This window comes from Pelmatolapia mariae, unplaced genomic scaffold (assembly GCF_036321145.2).
Source record: "Pelmatolapia mariae isolate MD_Pm_ZW unplaced genomic scaffold, Pm_UMD_F_2 NODE_ptg000123l+_length_129325_cov_1, whole genome shotgun sequence".
NCBI lineage: Eukaryota > Metazoa > Chordata > Actinopteri > Cichliformes > Cichlidae > Pelmatolapia > Pelmatolapia mariae.
The window spans coordinates 111,356-129,325 of record NW_027051833.1 but is presented as its reverse complement, the minus strand read 5'-3'; the positions used below and the strand labels follow the sequence as shown (position 1 = coordinate 129,325).

The window sequence follows — 17,970 nt, the reverse complement described above, 5'->3', positions numbered from 1 at the left end:
ATGGGTGTGTGTTTGTGTGTGTGTGCTGATTAGCAGTATATATAAATGGCCCAGTGAGGGCCTTATCCCCAGACAGCTCCTCTAATTGGCTTCATCTAAATGAATGGGTTGAGCCAAGTTCTTTTTTTCCCGGCACTACTAATGCTCGATATTTAATAGTGTAGTGCCACACACAGGTACGTCCACGGCAGAGTGTGCATATATCTATAAAGCACAAATTTCTTCATCGGCACTGCATTCAGGCTACTACATCTGGATTTGTGGGACAGAAAAGAAAAATTGTCAAGATAAGTAAAACTGAGCTTCGGCTGCTGCTGAGAAACACTCAGGATTCATTTTGCATTCACGAGCACGAAGCGTAACAATTTAAGCAGTGGCTGTGGACAGCTTTGCAAATCAAGAATAACAAAGACATAAATACTGTAATCACCCTGGACCACAAGGCAGGCGGGTATAGAGAACACAACATTGTGGGGAGAACAGCATGGAACAAGAAAAACTGAAATAACAGAGGTAAAAATCTAAGGAGAAGAATAAGTGGTGCATAGTGAGATAAAGAGAAAAATAGAGGGTTTAGGTATCATATACCATGATTAAATAGCTGGACTAAAACAAGCAAAGTAAGATCAAAACAGGGAAGTGGGTCCGACAAAGGGGATAGAAATGAAAGAAGGAAAGAAAGGAGAAAATAGCTCCTGAGGTCCTGAGAGAAGCTGTGAGATGAAGTCATCAAAGCACACAGAACAGAGAAAACTGCAACAAGGCCCTTGTTCTCCACAGGTGTTTGAGATAACCAAGATCATGTTTGTCAGTAACTTCACACATATAACTGGGAAAACATTTTCAATGGAAGTGTAGTCTCAATAAATGAAAATGTGCTTCTTATTTGGCAATTTGCATGGCAACTCAAGAAAGAAAGATAGAAAAAAAAAACTAAATGAATTTGTAGTTATGGGAACGTGGAAGCATTGTATCCAAGTTTAATCAATACTTGCAAATTCATATAGACATTCATAAAAACAACCTTTTCTCATCATTTTTCAACTCACTCAGCTGGTATTGCAGTAAATGTCCTCCTCCTGCTGCCAGTCCTCAATATAAAAGTACATTCAGTATGTTTTATAGTCAGCTTAAGTGTCTTCACAGCTGCCCTGACCCCATACAGTGACAAGAAAATGCTGACAAGACACAAATGTTATTCTTTAGCGGTAAACTGTACTGTACCCTGTGTGTGTGTGTGTGTGTGTGTGTGTGTGTGTGTGTGTGTGTGTGTGTGTGTGTGTGTGTGTGTGTGTGTGTGTGTGTGTGTACACACGCACGTGTATTGCACATTAAGGGGACATATTCCCTTCTGAGGCCAGAAAGTCCCCAACATATTAATCATGCTAATGTCAAGATGGAACAAGGGATTTAGTTAGGCATTTAGCAGTTATGGTTTGTGCCCAGAAAATGAATGTGAGCCACTGTAATTTCCTGAAACTGCAGTGACAGGAACCTACCTAAACCTAACTCATTGTGAGGGGCACATGAAAGTCCTAGATTGAACCCCAGTTTGTGAAAAAGATCTGAAATTCGGAGTGAAGTTTATCAGTTTATCGAGGTAAGTCGAAGACCTAAGTTAATTCATAATGCATGCATAAACAAACTCAGTGTTAATGAGCACACAAAAGCAATCCTTCCCTTCATAATGAGCATAAATTCTTATTATTTCCTTCCATCATTCATCATCTAGCAGTCTCCTCGGTCACATCAATAAGTCATGCACATCCTTTTTGGCCGTAACACCACCTAATACATCAGCAGGGGAAGCGAGCTGGTGAGAAAATCTGTGTACCCCTTAAAATATTTATCAGCTCTGTGTTCAGCAGCTGTTAACCTGCAAGTACTTTGTGGAGGCATGCTGTGTGCACGCATGTGTGTGTGTGTGTGTGTGTGTGTGTGTGTGTGTGTGTGTGTGTGTGTGTGTGTGTGTGTGTGTGTGTGTGTGTAGGCTATAACCTGATTATGGTTCTGATTACCTGTTTGAATGCTATAAATATTTGAAATGCTTCAAAATCAGTTCTGAAGGTCAGTGATGATGGAAATGATTATGATGATGGCGGTGATAATGATGATGATGATATTTACGTGATTTAATCTTGTAATTACTAATGGCATTTGATCTCATTTCATTTGAGTTTTTGCAAAGGTTTTTCATTTAAATGTCCAGTATGTAAATGAATTTACTCTGAAAGGACTTGATGTTTCTCAATAGCACAGCAGCCAATACCAAGTGGCGTTATGTTACGTTACTTATGTTTTATTCTTTATTCTATTTATCTTTATTCTTTTTCCAATGTTACTTCAGTAGATAGCTCTGTTTGTGGTATTGGTCTTAACTATCAATTTACACCATTTTAATGCTGTATACACATTTCTTAAGTCAGGTAAATGCAATAATGCTTCTATGTCCTTGTCTTGTGTTGTCTGCCTGACTCTATCCCTGAGAGAGCCTCTCATTCTTGCTCTTATTCTCCGAAACTAAAAAAAAAAAAAAAGAACTATGGATTTGATTGGCTGGTCCCTTAAGGCAACTGACACTCTATTCTCGATGAGAAGCCTGGGTTCGGGAGAGCCTGAGTGTCCTGCAGGGACATTTCCAGCTGGATACACGATGGACGGGTGGCAGAAGTGGCGCATCGTGTGCCTGGCGGGACTGTCTATCGAAGACATTGAAGACATCTACCTATTCGGAACCATGATAACAGGGTTCTTGCTGTTTGGAGCTGGCTTGGCCCTGGCTTATCAGAAACTGAAGAATGCGGTGACTGCTGTTCAAAACCGCACAAGGCTGGCCGCTTTGATTGATTGATTGTGGGAAGAGCTCAGACTGTTCTTACTGAACGAAATATGGGAAAGATCTTGGAGGAGCTCACAGCTCTTAAAAGAGAGATACACCTGGAGACCAGTGATGGACATTAAAACGAACGTAAAAAGGGATGCAGTTCGTTCGCACTAAACAAGTTACCTACATTTCTAATGCGGCTATACCCCCACCCGGACGGCGCCAGCTGCTTGAAGGTTGACGCCAAGGAGAACAACAACATTCTTCCAGGAGATATGATAACGAGAACGAACTGACTCTCTGCCCTATTCCTCAAGGCCACCTGCGTAGGCTGCGGACTGTTGATCTTTGCCTAATAGGCAAAAGGACACTTTCTCAGGCTGAACTCGGGACACACACCCCGACACGCACGCACACTGGCACTGATATGCACTCACCACACTCCCTTCCCCGGATCCAATGTTTACACCCCCCACCCCCCCGATGGAGACAGCAGCTCAGCTGGAGGCGCGAGGACTTGCAACGTCCGCAACCACTGTGTACACTGGTGTACCCCCGCCCTTATGTTGCTTGTCTGTGTTTCATGGCGTTACAGTGTGATGATATCTGTGCTTCTTTATGTGCTATGGAGTTTTTGTGTTAGTCATTAAAACAGCATAACCTGATTAAAAGAAACATGTAATTGGGTAGGATGGTGATGATGATGATGATAATAATAATAATAATAATAATAATATTAAAAAAACATGTACAAGATGGGCATGTATACTTGTACCCAGAATTTAACAACTATAAAGTTGTGGCATGCCAGTACCTTACCCCATCCATTATATCCACACTTTCAGAAAAGGATATGGTCAATATCTTTACAAATACTATCTAAACTTAAACAGATAGCATAAGTTAAACGGGATATTTCCTCTGCGCTCTCCTAGAGTGAATACATCAAATTAAACAAATAAGTAGTCTATGGAATTTAAAAGTGGTTACCTACAATTCTGAAATGATAATACTAATTCTTATTGATGATGATATTGTATTTGAAATCCTGGTGTAACACTGAACCCGACATCATAAAATGATTACCCTTGTAATGTCAGGGAGCTACAACCAAGGAGGGAAAATATTACTATCTCACCCCTTGTATCCAATTACATAACAGCACTGCTTAGTAAAGGTGTTGAATTAGCTGGGTCACTCAGTTTGGGGAAAATTGTGGGGAGCCTGCAAGGGCCTCAACTTCTCCATTCCCACAATGTGCAACAAATGGGCACAGCTGATCTTCAAGATTGGAACATCGGCCAATTACTTCCAACTTTAACGTGTTTTTGCAAAAGTATTCTTAAAATTGTCTCTTTACACAGATCATAATGATACAAGATGGCACTTGTGTAATTTCCTATAAATTCAATAAATCTAAATAATTGTTATCAACCCAGTAAATCCTGAAAAATGTTTTAACAGCTGTGTTAAATTAAACTTCATAATGACACATGCTGGAAAGTGCATTCATGAGACAATTCATGTTTTATGCCTTCTAGAGCAGTAGCAATCAAAGACTTTAAGGATTCTTTTACATTTTTAAAAACACTCTGATTAAGGCATAAGTTGTTCTTTATCATCAGATCTAAGTTTGTTTAAAGCTTCGAATGTTTTGGGGTACTCTTCTTTGTTTTCAGGGTTCGTGGCAACCACGGATGGGAAAATGTGGAGGTTGCACGGCTGATGTTTACTGTTCGTGGCACAGGAAGAGGCAGTTTCATTTCAGGAATGAGTGTGCACAATCAAAGGTTTGTTCTCATAAAATACTGTCAACCTCAAATGTTTCTGACATAAGATGGAAGGTGTTGCAGCTTTATTTCCATTATTTAAAAATACATAAACATTTAAAGGGTATAGTTTTATGAAAAAAGTTTTATAGTAATATGTCTTTAGAGAACAGTGCCCTATCCAGCAGGATATATTGTCTGATATGTGTCAGGTGTTTTTTGTTTTGTTTTGTTTTTTGTTGTTGTTGTTGTTGTTGTTTCTTTCAATTTCCATTATTTACCCCTCAAGGAAGAAAATATTGGACAGGTCCTACAAACCCCAAAGAGCCTTCAGGACTCTGCCCTATTTTTAGTTATTCACACACCTTTTCCAGTCTGTTACTTCCTTCCAAGAATGTTCATTCTGTGTTAATGGTCTGGTTGTCATCTCATGTGTTGCCACTGATCATCACAACCCTTTTGACACCTTTTAAGTGATATGCCTGGGTCCTTCCTACATGCCCTGATAATGTATTATTACTGTTGTCATGCACACATTTCATGTAGGGTTAGAAATAAGCAGGGAATTTCTCATACACACCAAAAGAAAGGCCATACCTAATTTAAATATTTTTTATATATTATTTCAGAATAGAGCGACTGTGGAGAGACCTCTGGGTGGCCGTTACATGCATTTACTACGATGTTCTTCACAACCCTGAGGAAGAAGGCCTTCTTGACATTTCAAATGCTGCACACCTCTTTTGCTGCCATTACATCTTTCTTCCTCGACTAGAGGATAATTTTAATACATTTTGCAGTGGATGGGACAACCATCCACTGCGAACAGAAAACAACATGAGTCCCCCAACCAGCTGTGGGAGTTGGGTCACAGATATTACCCTGTTCCTGTTCCAGAAAACACACAGGTAAAGGTGCACATTTTTAGTACTCATTGATTCTCTTACAGAGAATGTGATGATTTTGTGGATAATTAAAGTCAGCCATAAATCCACAAACACAACAAGCTGAAAGTCAGTGATGCTGCTCGGTTTGCAGTCCTGAATATCACGGTACAAGCAGGATTCACTGCACTGTTAATGTTAGCTATGTTATATTGCTGCCTCTGTTTGGTGGTGTCGAGCCAAACGGACTTTAACGTGTGTTTGAACGAGCTGACGGTTCACTCGTTAAGCTGAAAGAAAGATGCTTTAATCACAGGAGTCACACATGTGTCCACTGGACCATCTGGAACTCCTCTTGTTTAGCACTCGTAATAACACAAACACTAAATCCTCCTTCTCTTGTGCTGTTTTGTAGCAGTGTATACACCTGAGACTGTCACCTGTCTGTCTGTCCTGCACTCTCTCTCTGTTTCTTTCTCTCTGATTGTGGAATAAAAGTATGAACATGTATTTATAAGTTACACTTGTGTTTGAATCCTGCAGCTTATCACACATTTGATTTCCATGTGTGACGACTGCAAGTGTCCAGAGTGAGGACAGACTGAGGGACCCACTGCTGCACATCATCTGTGAGGCTTTGCACCCCTGATGATCCACCAGGACAAACTCAGCAGTGTGTGAGGAAGAGGAGGAGGAAGAGCCAGCAGCAGCTGACAGATGGAGAGAATAGACAGACTGTTCCCTGGTTGTGAAGGACTGCTAGAAAAGTTTAAAATAACTAATTGTCTGTCCTGAATCAGTCTTATTAGGTAATGTTCAAATAATGTTATCATTCCAGTGTTTTCAGTGTGGGAGAAAGTACTCAGGGCCTTCAAGTTACACACTATGAAAGGCAGCAACAAGATTAATATTCAGAAACCTAAAGTATGTATCAGCAGCAGAATGGAGCTGAAAATAAATGTTTGTTTCAGTTCTATGAAGCTTTGAGTATTTTGGATTAGTAGCACTGCTGTGTTTGTTGCATCATATTGTTGTAATTGTTTATATGCTTTATATATTCAGAGGTAAGTTGATCTATAGTGTTACATCATATTCTATAAGGATGTTATGTGTTTGTATACTTTCTGCCCAGTTTGACCCATTTAGCAGAAGTCAGCCTGTTTAAGGCTCGGATATCTATTCTGTATGACTTAAAGCAGTTATGACATGGTCTGATTTTCTCACCTAATAAAGGAATATTTCATATATCAGTCTACTCTTCATTCTATCAGCAACAGTTATCACAGCTCGTACATTTTCTTTTTACACATATATGTGAGCATTGAGCCAAATTTAGTAATGCCAACATATCAAACGAACAACATTTGTCTCTTATATATAATACATATACACTGTCAAACATATTTGTCTTTGAGTGAAGATTTAAGGTGATAGGACTTATAAATAACTGGAACTTGAATCTTTACTGAAGCTCAGTGTTAGACACAGAGTTCACTCACATGAATTTCACTCACATGTGCTGTACCAGTGTACCTGCACATGTGATGTGACAATAGAAGTGATTTGATTTGAGAGTTCAAACTCACTGCTGTAATAACTTATAATGATTAATATAATAACTGTAATATTGGCCATATCATATTTACACTGACTTTAGTCTCATGAACAACATTGGCTAATTGTTATTTACTAGCTAATCCTAAATGACTGTTCAGTACAGAAATGAAGGCCAACAATCATGTTTTACAGTCCTGCGGTCTCAGCCTCAGATACTTATTAAATCACACAAAGCTCGTGTAGAAACAAACACACGAACAAAATATGTTCTCCTTCATTTCTGTCAAACAAAGCTGTATGAAACGTTTCCAGCGGTTGGTGTTATGGTTGCTAGGCAACCTGGGCAGCGCGACGGAGGCTAGACCGTCCCATTTCACGAGCCTCGCACTTCCGGCCTTAGCGGTCTTTGAGTACGCGGCCCTTGAGGATCGTTGAGGCTGCGTACTTTAAGGCTGCAGACCCTGAATTGGGATACAGCCCCTGAATTGGGATACAGCCTTAATCCCTCACCTCTAAACAGCTATCTTCTAGGAGACACACTGCTGGCTAACGATGTCATGTGATCAAACAGCGTAATTTAATTGGCTGAGAGCCGCTCGACTCGATCTAGTGCTGATTGCTCTGGCTTGGGTCATTTAAGGTCATCACTTTTGCAGGTGAATTTTTGCAGTTGAATTTTTGCAGGTGAATTTTTGCAGGTGAATTTTTTGCAGGTGAATTTTTGCAGGTGAATTTTTTGCAGGTGAATTTTTGCAGTTGAATTTTTTGCAGGTGAATTTTTGCAGGTGAATTTTTTGCAGGCGAATTTTTGCAGGTGAATATTTTTTGCAGGGAAATTTGGAGGATAAAAATTCAGTGTTATAAATTCAATGTCTAAAAATAGTTGGATTCTGATGACACTATATTTCTTCCATACACATGTGCTTCAAATACAGTAATGAACCAACAAGTCATCATCCAATTTCACCTGTGATCTTGTATCACCATTACTCTCTGAGCTTTGTGTTGGTTCTTCTGTCACCTGACAAATAGGACATACATGACAATAAGAATTAAATGTGTAGCTGCTTCAGTTTAGCTGCTTCAGTGTTTCTGTCAATTTGTGCAGATCTTGACTCATCAGTAATGTTTGTAGGGTGAGTGCATTTTTAAAACAATTTGTGCAAACTGCAATACAAGGTGGAATATTTGCAAAATCACGACTACCTCATGATATTTTGTCTCAAAAATTAACCCTATGAATATGTCAGTGCCATTAGGATGAAATTATTGTGTCACCAACATTTTAACGTTAGACATATAATTTTAACAGCCTCTGTAAACTAATTTCCTGGCTTGCTCGAGGCTGCCGTTTTCTCTGACAGTTTCAATCAAAATTAGAAATGCTACTCTGGGAGACTGAGATAACTAATAGTGCTGCATGTTGTGCAGTTAGTTTCCAAAACACGTTATTCATGGTTACATACAGTTTTAGACTGATGTGGGCCAAAGCCTAGCATAGCCTGTAACGTTATTATGACGGACACATTTTATGAGTGAACTTGACTTTAAGTGACTTACAGGTTTCTTTGAAAAATACTTTCTTATATCCAGGTTCTGCCATCCTCCTCTCCTCCTTGCAGGTCCTCGCAGCGCAGGCTTGCCGCTGCTAAAACTAAACAGAGCTCCCTGAAAGGCACAGCCAATCACATTGGCCATATTTGTCACATGAGGTAGGACTCCAGTAGAGAGCGTAATTTAACTCTTTCTGCACCGCTAGGTGAATGAGACGTTGACAGATCGTTTTTTTTTTCTTTCTTTCGGGTTTCTTTTAATTTACTGGAAGAGATCAAATTATTGGTGGGGACAATTCAATAATCGCTGGATATTGGTGGGGACATGTCCCTTCCATCCATGCCAAATCTACGCCCTTGGTTATATGAGACATTAAAAATCTTTCATTCATCAAATCTTAAAGCTATTACTTACATTTAACTTTGATTAAAATTGCAAGTATCTCATTGACAGTATGAATGAAGATCTAGTCCTTTGTATTACTCTGTTTCTAATCTTTGCACAGTCAGTAGGCCGAGGCTCTGATTTTCCTCTGACATTTTGCGAGGAAATATCAATAAAACCTACTAAATATGTATTATTTTGGCACTTGCAGTGGTTACCCACAGAACTGAACTGATTAAAACTCTGTCACAGGTTTTATTTTCTTCAGAGTTTAACACATAAAATGATTAAAATTTAATTACTTGGACGGTAAATCCTACTTCTGTGTTCTTTTCCAAGGTGAAGAATAATTACAGAGGTAAAACAACTTTAGTCTGTAACAGTTTTTGTTTAGTTTTTTAGGAGGATTTTTTATTATTAGCAGCAGCATGAGAAGTGTTTCCAGATCCTTAAGCCCAAAACGGTACAATCTTTTACAATTGACTAAACAGCAACAGGGCTGGTTAAGCAAGACACTACAATAATTCTGAAAGTCTAACACAATCTTCAGCCCGAAATTCCGGTTTTGCAATGAATTTCAAAATCTTTAATAGCCTGTCGAGAAAATTACATTTTCATGACTCTTCTGGGTTTAATGAAACTATTGGTGTTACGGTGGAATGGCCAGACAGGGAGAATGGACCCAAATGCAGACACAGACGGAGGCACTGGTTTAGACGTGATAACAAAGCTTTATTTATAAACAGTGGTTTAAGGCTTAAAATGTCAAACATGAGCTGTGAGCTATGAAGGGAGTCAAACATAAAGTGGGAGCTAAGGGGAATTCGGGGAGTGGGTCGTGGCTCGGGCGGTGGAGCTCAGTGTCACTGAAACACAGAGAGAAAATGTCAAAAACATGACTGCGGTTGGTCAGGTAAGTAAGTAAGTAGTGATTAATTTCAAGTGTCTTACTGGTTTTGCAAGTGGAAGGTGATGTGGGGTGAGGAGGTCAAAGAGGTCCAGGTGATTTTCCAGTAATTGGGAGTCCAGGTGGAATGTTCCAGAGAATCCAAGTTGCTGTGACAAAGAGGGAGGCAGGTGAAGCAGGGAATGAAACGGGGCTCAGGCTGTGTCTGTGAATGCCAAGAAGACCATCGTCCAAAAGAGGATGAGTATTGACGCAAGCTGTAAAGATGAGCAGGAGGATTACTGAAACCACAGGGAAAAATACACCAGGTAAGCATAAACAGCGACTGTGATAAACATGAGCGAACATGGTGGGCTCACACTAATGCAGGATAGCAGAAGATCTAGCAAAGACTCGTTGAGTGCGCTGGTCTTAAACACTGGCAGTCCAAATTACCATCAGGTATCCAGCTCTATGGAAAAACACAGCCACTCACCTGGACCATGACAATTGGAATATCAAAGTCTCAAAGTTCAAAATAAATGAAAAAAATTTACAATTTTTTATATAAATTTTAAAAGAAAATTCATCTTGTTCTCTTGTAGCTGATATTCTGTGTTATGGAGTAACTTTTTCTCTGCAGACCTGTTCCTGTGCTAAAACTCAGCCATTCATGCATTCCAGAAAAAAAGATCATTTCTAATCTTTAAACATGCTATTCCTTTGATACATTACAGCAATAGTCAATGCAGTCCATTTATTTATTTAGATCACTTAAATGTTCAACATTTAAATTCATTTAAATGTTGTGATGACTGAAGCCTTGATCATAGTGATCTACTCTGTGTAGAAAAAATATGAAAAACCTCAAATTTGCTTATTTAACTCTGGAAAATGATCTTTGATTATAACACTGAAACACTGATTTTAGCTGAGCTATTCAGAATTGCCTTCTTTCAAAATATTTTTCAAATATGGAAAACTGGGGCATTTTACATCACAGGATTGTGGTTTAAAAGTTATACAAATATAAAGTGCAGTTCAGCAAACTTTCTAAACACTATGCCTCTCTTATTCTCCCCAGCCCATTTTGAAAGCATTAGTATCTTTACTTTTACCATTTTTTTTTCACTCTAATGTGTTTTCTGCCTTCTGAAGTACCAAAAACCAACTGAGAATAGTTTTTGTGGGTAATCAGACTTACTGAACTGAATCTAAAAACAAACAAGTGGTAGTAGATTCTACTGACCTTGATCATCCTTCCCTGGTTTAATGAAAGTTTCTGTTGAACCAGGAGATGAAGGCGTCTCCTAAGTGGTCGGGACACTGCAATAAAGCCAAATAGCTGAGAAGTCTGCAAAATGCCTTTTTTACTGGCTTTTCCTCAAGCAAATCTGGGATAGAAAACCTGTTACCTGGGCAAGTTTTGGTTTCTGAGGTTGTCATCCATGAATTAATAAACAAGCCATATAAATTTGATTTGAAGTAGTAGCTGACAGGAAGAAATTCAGTGCGCGTCTTCAATGTATAACCAGTTTAAATGTATGCCATTTATAGGTTGTCCTGTGCACACAACCGATGTCTTTCCTGTGCTTTTTTTTTTAAGAGGGACTAGCAGATTCCGTGCAAAATCAGTTATATTTGTCCATAACCTGCTGGAAACCTTTTTACAACTTACTGATATTCTTAAGAGATCCTAAGAGTTCATATTGACATGATAGCATCACACAGCTGCAGATTCATCATCTACCATGTTATCATGGTATCATTGGCTGCATTGGAAGGTCTGTGACTGCAAAGGCCGTTTGAGTGCAGTGGGCTCACTGTCATGGTCAAGAAGCCAGTTTAAGATAATTTGATATTTCTGATTTGGTGTGTCATCTCGCTGGAAGTAGCCATCAGAAGATGGGTGCACTGTAGGGATAGATGTGGTCAGCAACAATACTCATGCAGGCTGAGGCATTCAAGCAATGCTCTATTGGTAGTAAGAGGTCGAAAGTGTGCCAACAAAATATCCCCCACACCGTTACAGCACCAGCAGCAGACTGAACTACTGATGCAAACCAGGATGGATTTGTTCCTTCATGTGGTTTATGCCAAATTATGATACTACCATTCAAATGTTTCTTGACACCAATAGCAATGTTTTTCCTACATTTTATCGTCCGATTTCGGTGAGCCAGTGAAAAGGTTATTCTCAGCTTCCAGTTCTTAGCTGACAGGAGTGTTCAAGGCCCAATTGTTTCAAGGTTGTGTGTTTGCAGTGTAATTTGACTTTTTTCCCCTTCCTATTAGCTTGAAGCAATTTGGCCATTCCCCTCTCACCTCTGGCATTAGAAAGGCATTTTTAACCCCAGAACTGTTGCTCACTGGATATTTTCTTTTTTTAGGCCATTATCAGTAAACCCTAGAGATGGTTGTGTGGAAAAATCCCAGTAGATCATCAGTTTCTGAAATACTCAGACCACCGGTGCCAGTCTGGTGTTCAAAATTATTTAAACCATCTTTCTTTTTCCTATTCTGGGAATGTCAGCAGGTTGTCCTAACCATGTCTACCTGCCTAAGTTTACTGACTTACTGCAATGTTATCAGCCAATTTGAAGGACAGGATAATAAGGCACCAGTAAATTATAAATTACTATTAAAACTTTCCACTCTATAGATACAGAGTACCTGCAAGGGTTTTTTTGTTAAGAAATCACACATGGTGCCTTAGTACCTTGTTAATTTTCTCATATTGGATTCAACCTTCTGACCTTTTATCTCTGACTTTTAAAGTTTATCTTTTAACTTCAGCACCTTATCCCCTAATTATACTTATTTATGTGTGGGTGTCCTTATCTATAAAATATGAAATGCATGCATGGTACGAACAGACTTCTGGCTCCTGAAAATGAGATGTTCACCTTAATGTGTCCGTGCCACAGTTATTACAGATTTAATTGACAGCGTGAGGCTTCTTACATAGATTAAATTCTGTGAAAATAAGTGCTGACCTTACTGATATTCATTATTTTGGAGTTCAAGTTGATTTATTCTTTCATGTTTTCTTGGAAGGAACTTTTTATGTAAAAATGTCAATATACAGTTTTCTCAGTTTTATATGCGGTCGCCTAACCTCATCCAAAAGCTTAGAGCAACAGTTTAAATGTAGGACTATCTCACAATGTTTTCATTTTAGAACTTTGTTTGCAAATATAACATACAGTGTGGTACAGAAAAAAGATGTCCCCAAAAGATTGTGAAATTATTATAAGGATTTGTACCCATTGGCTCTAACACTGAACATACCTTACAAGAGTGCTTTATGTGCTTGTACAAAAAAGCTCACTCTAAATCCAATTACCATTGTTTATTAATTTTTTAAAAGATGTGCTGTGGTGTTGCATGGAGAAAAAAAATAGCTAAACTTTATGTATCAAACTTTACTGAGTTATGATTAAAGACAAGATCACACAGTTCCTGTGTGATACTGATACTTCTCCCTATTCAAACTGCTCTGCTTTGGCATTGAGCAAGACAACACCCTGGATCCTCATGACCCACATGAAGATGATACAATCTGGCTTATTGCTGACTTTTTTTTTTTTTTTTTGGTCACTTTTAATTTATTTTTTCCTTCCTATTAGCTTGAAGCAGTTCAGCCATTCCCCTCTGACCATTGGCATCAGCAAGGCATTTTCACCCCAGAACTGTCACTCACTGGATGTTTTCTCTTTACTCTAATTCTCTTATGCAGCACTTTGAGGAGCCACTGATTCTACTCACGAATACCCTCTGCTGGAAGATGTGTGAATTGCTCAAGTTCCAAAAGTAGTCCTTTGTATCAAATCTGACTGTTTAGCTGAAGGCAAAGCCCCTGAAGTAGAATGCCATTCTTAATATTATAACTTGGAATTTGCAAAGCAATCTACAAAGTGCATGGCCATTGATGTGGCACAGCTCAGAAATGCCTGTACAGTGACTGTATTCATGCATTGAAGGAGGTCATTCCATCAAGGCTGAATCCAATATGATCAGGCCAGTGTTGTCAGGTGACAGGGCCTCATGGTTACAGATGTTTCTCCTCTTACCTGAATATCTAAAAGAAACAAACATAAAATTGGAATTATGCTGATGTGAACAATCCACATGCAAGGAAATAATACCTTTGCTAATATGCGTACTTCACATTACTTGGACACAACATGCGTCATAGGTTGCTGTGTCTTACATGTGTTGCTGCTGTGTGTGTCTTACATTACAACACTGCATGAGAGATTTGAGAAATACGTGAAAAGTTTGCAGATTTAATTTTCATTTAAGCCCGAAAAGAAAATGATCAAATTAACAACAATGGTATTTTATGGAATTTTTGTCTTGGGTTTTTAAAGAAATTAAGTTATAAACAAGCAATAATTTAAAAATAATTCTCCAGGCCTTTCAAAGGTCTTTCAATGTTTTTCTTTGCACATCAGTTGCTTTTATAGTCATTTTGAGTTCAATCCATTCCTCTGAAAATGATCAGCTACTGTCTATTTTCAAAGGAATGATTTTACAATGGTCTCTGAATCGTTCAAGCATAACATTGGCACCTAATTCAAAGGATGAAGTAATGTTGTGTCTACACATAACAGAAAACATAGCAAAGAAATCACTTATTTTAAAGTGTAGCTTTAGGCACTTTACTAGTGTCTGATGCAAAAACATATAATTATAATATATAAGTTGAAATCATGAAAAATGTCAAAGATAACAAATTTTGACATTGGCTTAAGAGGGCATTTCTGTATCAGCAAGGTGATTCCCAAAGAGCCATCAGTCTGGCGTGTTGTCTGTTCCTAAAACATTTAAAAAGAAGCCCAAAAAAATTATCTACAGCAGATGATACTGTATCAGAAAGTCATGTCTTTAAGAAACAGGGGAGAAAAATCCAACAAAGACCTGACACAGGACCTGAACGCTCCATCCCTTCAGTCGATCCACCTACTCTGTGATCAAGCATGGGAGAAAACAGCCAGCTGAACATTATCAGTCATTGATTGGCTTTCCTGGAATCTGACCTTAGCATTACTGAAACTGTGTGGGATCAACTGGACAGGAAAGAGTCCAGACACCAGCCAACATACAAAAAAAAGAGCTTTGGATTTGCTGCAAGAAGCTTGTATAGCTATTCTATAGAATAAAGGTGGTCATAACAAATATTGACCTTCAAGTTTGTTAAACTACGTTTAATCCTTATATAATTTATACCCATTGTGTTTGCTACACATCAGGGGTGATAGAAGACTTTTGTAAAGCACTGTATACTGGACAGAAAATAAGCCACAATTAGGGCCCGATTAAGACAATAAATTAAGAGCAACATTACAGGTGATTCCTTCTAGTCTTAGGGTCATTGAAATTGTAGGAGCCTAGATGCAGTTTGTGGAGTTTATATGATTAACATAATTTGGGTTACGTGTCTCTCATGTTTCCTGTTTTACTTTGACAGTCTTGTGTGCTATGTTAGCATTTTCCGTTTTCCTTCCCGGTCTCGTTGTGTGTGATTTCTCACAGCTGTGCTCTCCTCCTGTGTCTCATTCCCTTGTTATCCATCTGTGTATTTAAGCCCTTTGTCTTCATCTGTTTGTTGCTGGATTGCCTGCGCGTCATCCTCTACTTGTTCCAGGGTTCCTTGTCTCAGGTTTTCGTGTTCTGTGTTTCATGTCTCCAATCAGGTTCTCAAGTTTTTTAGTTCCTTTGTATTGCTTTTATAGTTGCCTCCCAGTTTATGTTTTTGTTTAGTTTAGTCTTTGACATTTTTCTGTTTTTGTTTGTATTCTGTCCCCACTGTAAATAAAGGCTCACTCACAGTTAAGTCTGTCGTCAATGTCTGCACTTGGGTCCTATCTCTCTCTGCTCCACACATCTGCCACTGCAGATGTGACATTAAAGAAGAGAAAATGCAATGTTGCTATTTTTGTGGAAGTCTCATTAAAGGTTGTAAAGCAAAGTTTTTCTATCTAAATTCTAAATTTGTGCTTTACATTGAAATAAAACATTTTGACGTGTAAAAGTTTCAGTACTACTTCAAGCAGCACTATTTAAAATGTAAAAATCAATGCCTGGTTCTGCTTGGTTAACTCTTTCATTTTTGCAACTGGGGGGGATAAAAACCCTCAGAGTGAACACCCTTGGATGAGGAAAGGCAAGAAAACCGATTCTTTTCTTTTTCAGTAGATGAGTTGAGTGACAGTGTTCCATTTTAATTGAAATACTACAGTTATCAATCTTATTTCAAATCTCTAATGTAACTTTATTCCTCTCGCTGTGTGAATTAATACTTCAAACCATCAAAGGCTTCATGAGTATATTGCAATTAAATTTCCTTGGATTGTGGGAACATGAAGTCTAATATATTTAATAAACTGAGGACTGCTTATATCACCTGGCTGTTTTAACTCTTAAAACACATTTTAGCAGGCTGACCAAATAGAAGCTGTGTGACAAAGTTGTAAAATACACCACATTTGTTGACAATCTTCAGCTGAACTGAATCAAATTTAAAATCTGTTGTTATAGTAAAAGCAATGCTCTAACTCTGCTGTGAGAGTATGTAATACACTAAATCAATGGAGTATTTTTCTAGGATGACAGTATTTCTCTGTAAATGTGACTAATTTCACACTATTGATGTCAACTCTGCATTTGCACTGATGCAAGAGATAATCTCACTAGATGATCAGGAGTTAAAGATCAGAGTTAAAGACACTCTGTGTGAGTTAAAGAGTTAAAGACAACAGTGTGATTTTACCATCAAATAAGCCTCATTACTTCATACGTCATATCTTTGTACCTTTATGTATTATGAGAAAGTGGGAAAGGTCAAAACAAGTTTTTAAAAAAGGCAAATACAACAACCAAGTGAACTGAAAATGTATACGGATGTTTTGTTTCACAAAAGTGTTTTTCCAAATGTGGTGCAGCAGATGGCGCTGGAGACCAGCATTGTCATTGCCGCTGGTCTTGCTGTTGCAGCTGGAGTCCAAAGAGAATAAGATGACTCATTCCACAGATCCAGACCTTCATGGTCATTTTGAAATTATATTATGTAACAAATATGGATAACAACATATACGTAGACTCTACAAGAACACACAGAAAAACAAATGCACACTAAACTGAAAGACTGTCCTTCATGAGAGGACATAATGCACCTGGGACCAACCAGAGCAGACTACACAAAGATACTGTGGCCTTCATACAAAAACAGCACTAACGGGAAAATGCTGCCAGTGAAGCGTTACCAGGAATAAGATGCTGCTACCTTAGTAGAGAGAAGAGGTGAGGTACAAGAGGGGGAAAAATATTTCTTTTTCTGTATGAGATTATTCAGATTAGCAAGATGTATGTTTGTAATGAAGTTTTACTTCTGTTAAAAGTATTGTTGAAAAAGAAATGTCATGAAATGTGTTTAAACATGTCGATCAGCAGGTATATTTACTGATCAACCAATAGATTTTGTCTATTTATTTAGCTAAATGTTATGATGTGATAGAAGTGACCAGAGAACTCAAAAAAAACTGTAAAGAGAACCACAGTTCATCAGATTCTGAGGTGACAAAACTCTAGTCTTCTTTGAGGGAGACTACTATGAGAGACACAAGGACTACTTGAACAGATGAGAGAAAATGCCATTTGTGAGGCTGCAGACATCATTCTTCAAGTTTAATAGTTTTTTTGTCCTTTTGTGCAAAGAAGAAAAATTGGAGGCCATTCTTCTAGTTTCAGTTCTATTTTAGGAATATAAAAGCAAACAACTTTGAGAACACATCGTCCTCACATCAGGCTAAAGGAAATGAAATACAAGACTGACAGCAGAGACGATCACACCCTATTGGTAAATGTAACTGGAAGAAATGAGTGTTATATGTTCCTACTTTTCTTCAACGTGTATTATGTGTTAAGAGACACCAGCCAGTCCTTTCTGTAAGTAAACACCTAGAGAATTTCATGGAGTTTCAGTATGAGATATCAGGCATTTCCTCGAGGCAACGGCCTACTCCCACAAAATAACTGCTCGCATGACTGCTTAGGTAAGGCTTCATTATGATACTGCTGCTTGCTGCAAGTTTTTCCTGTAAAAGAAAT

General features: G+C 38.4%; 2 long non-coding RNA genes across 2 annotated transcripts; one reads left to right on the top strand and one right to left on the bottom strand.

The window, feature by feature from the left end:
• The first annotated feature begins 4,417 nt into the window (after positions 1-4,417).
• Positions 4,418-6,114, top strand: LOC134622666 (uncharacterized). The gene is made up of 3 exons (XR_010093053.2): positions 4,418-4,614; positions 5,223-5,501; positions 6,021-6,114. It is a non-coding gene; the product is annotated as an uncharacterized LOC134622666 (long non-coding RNA).
• Positions 6,115-9,788: 3,674 nt separating this feature from the next.
• Positions 9,789-10,301, bottom strand: LOC134622665 (uncharacterized). The gene is made up of 3 exons (XR_010093052.1): positions 10,239-10,301; positions 9,924-10,136; positions 9,789-9,838 (listed from the first exon to the last, which is right to left on the bottom strand). It is a non-coding gene; the product is annotated as an uncharacterized LOC134622665 (long non-coding RNA).
• Positions 10,302-17,970: the final 7,669 nt, after the last annotated feature.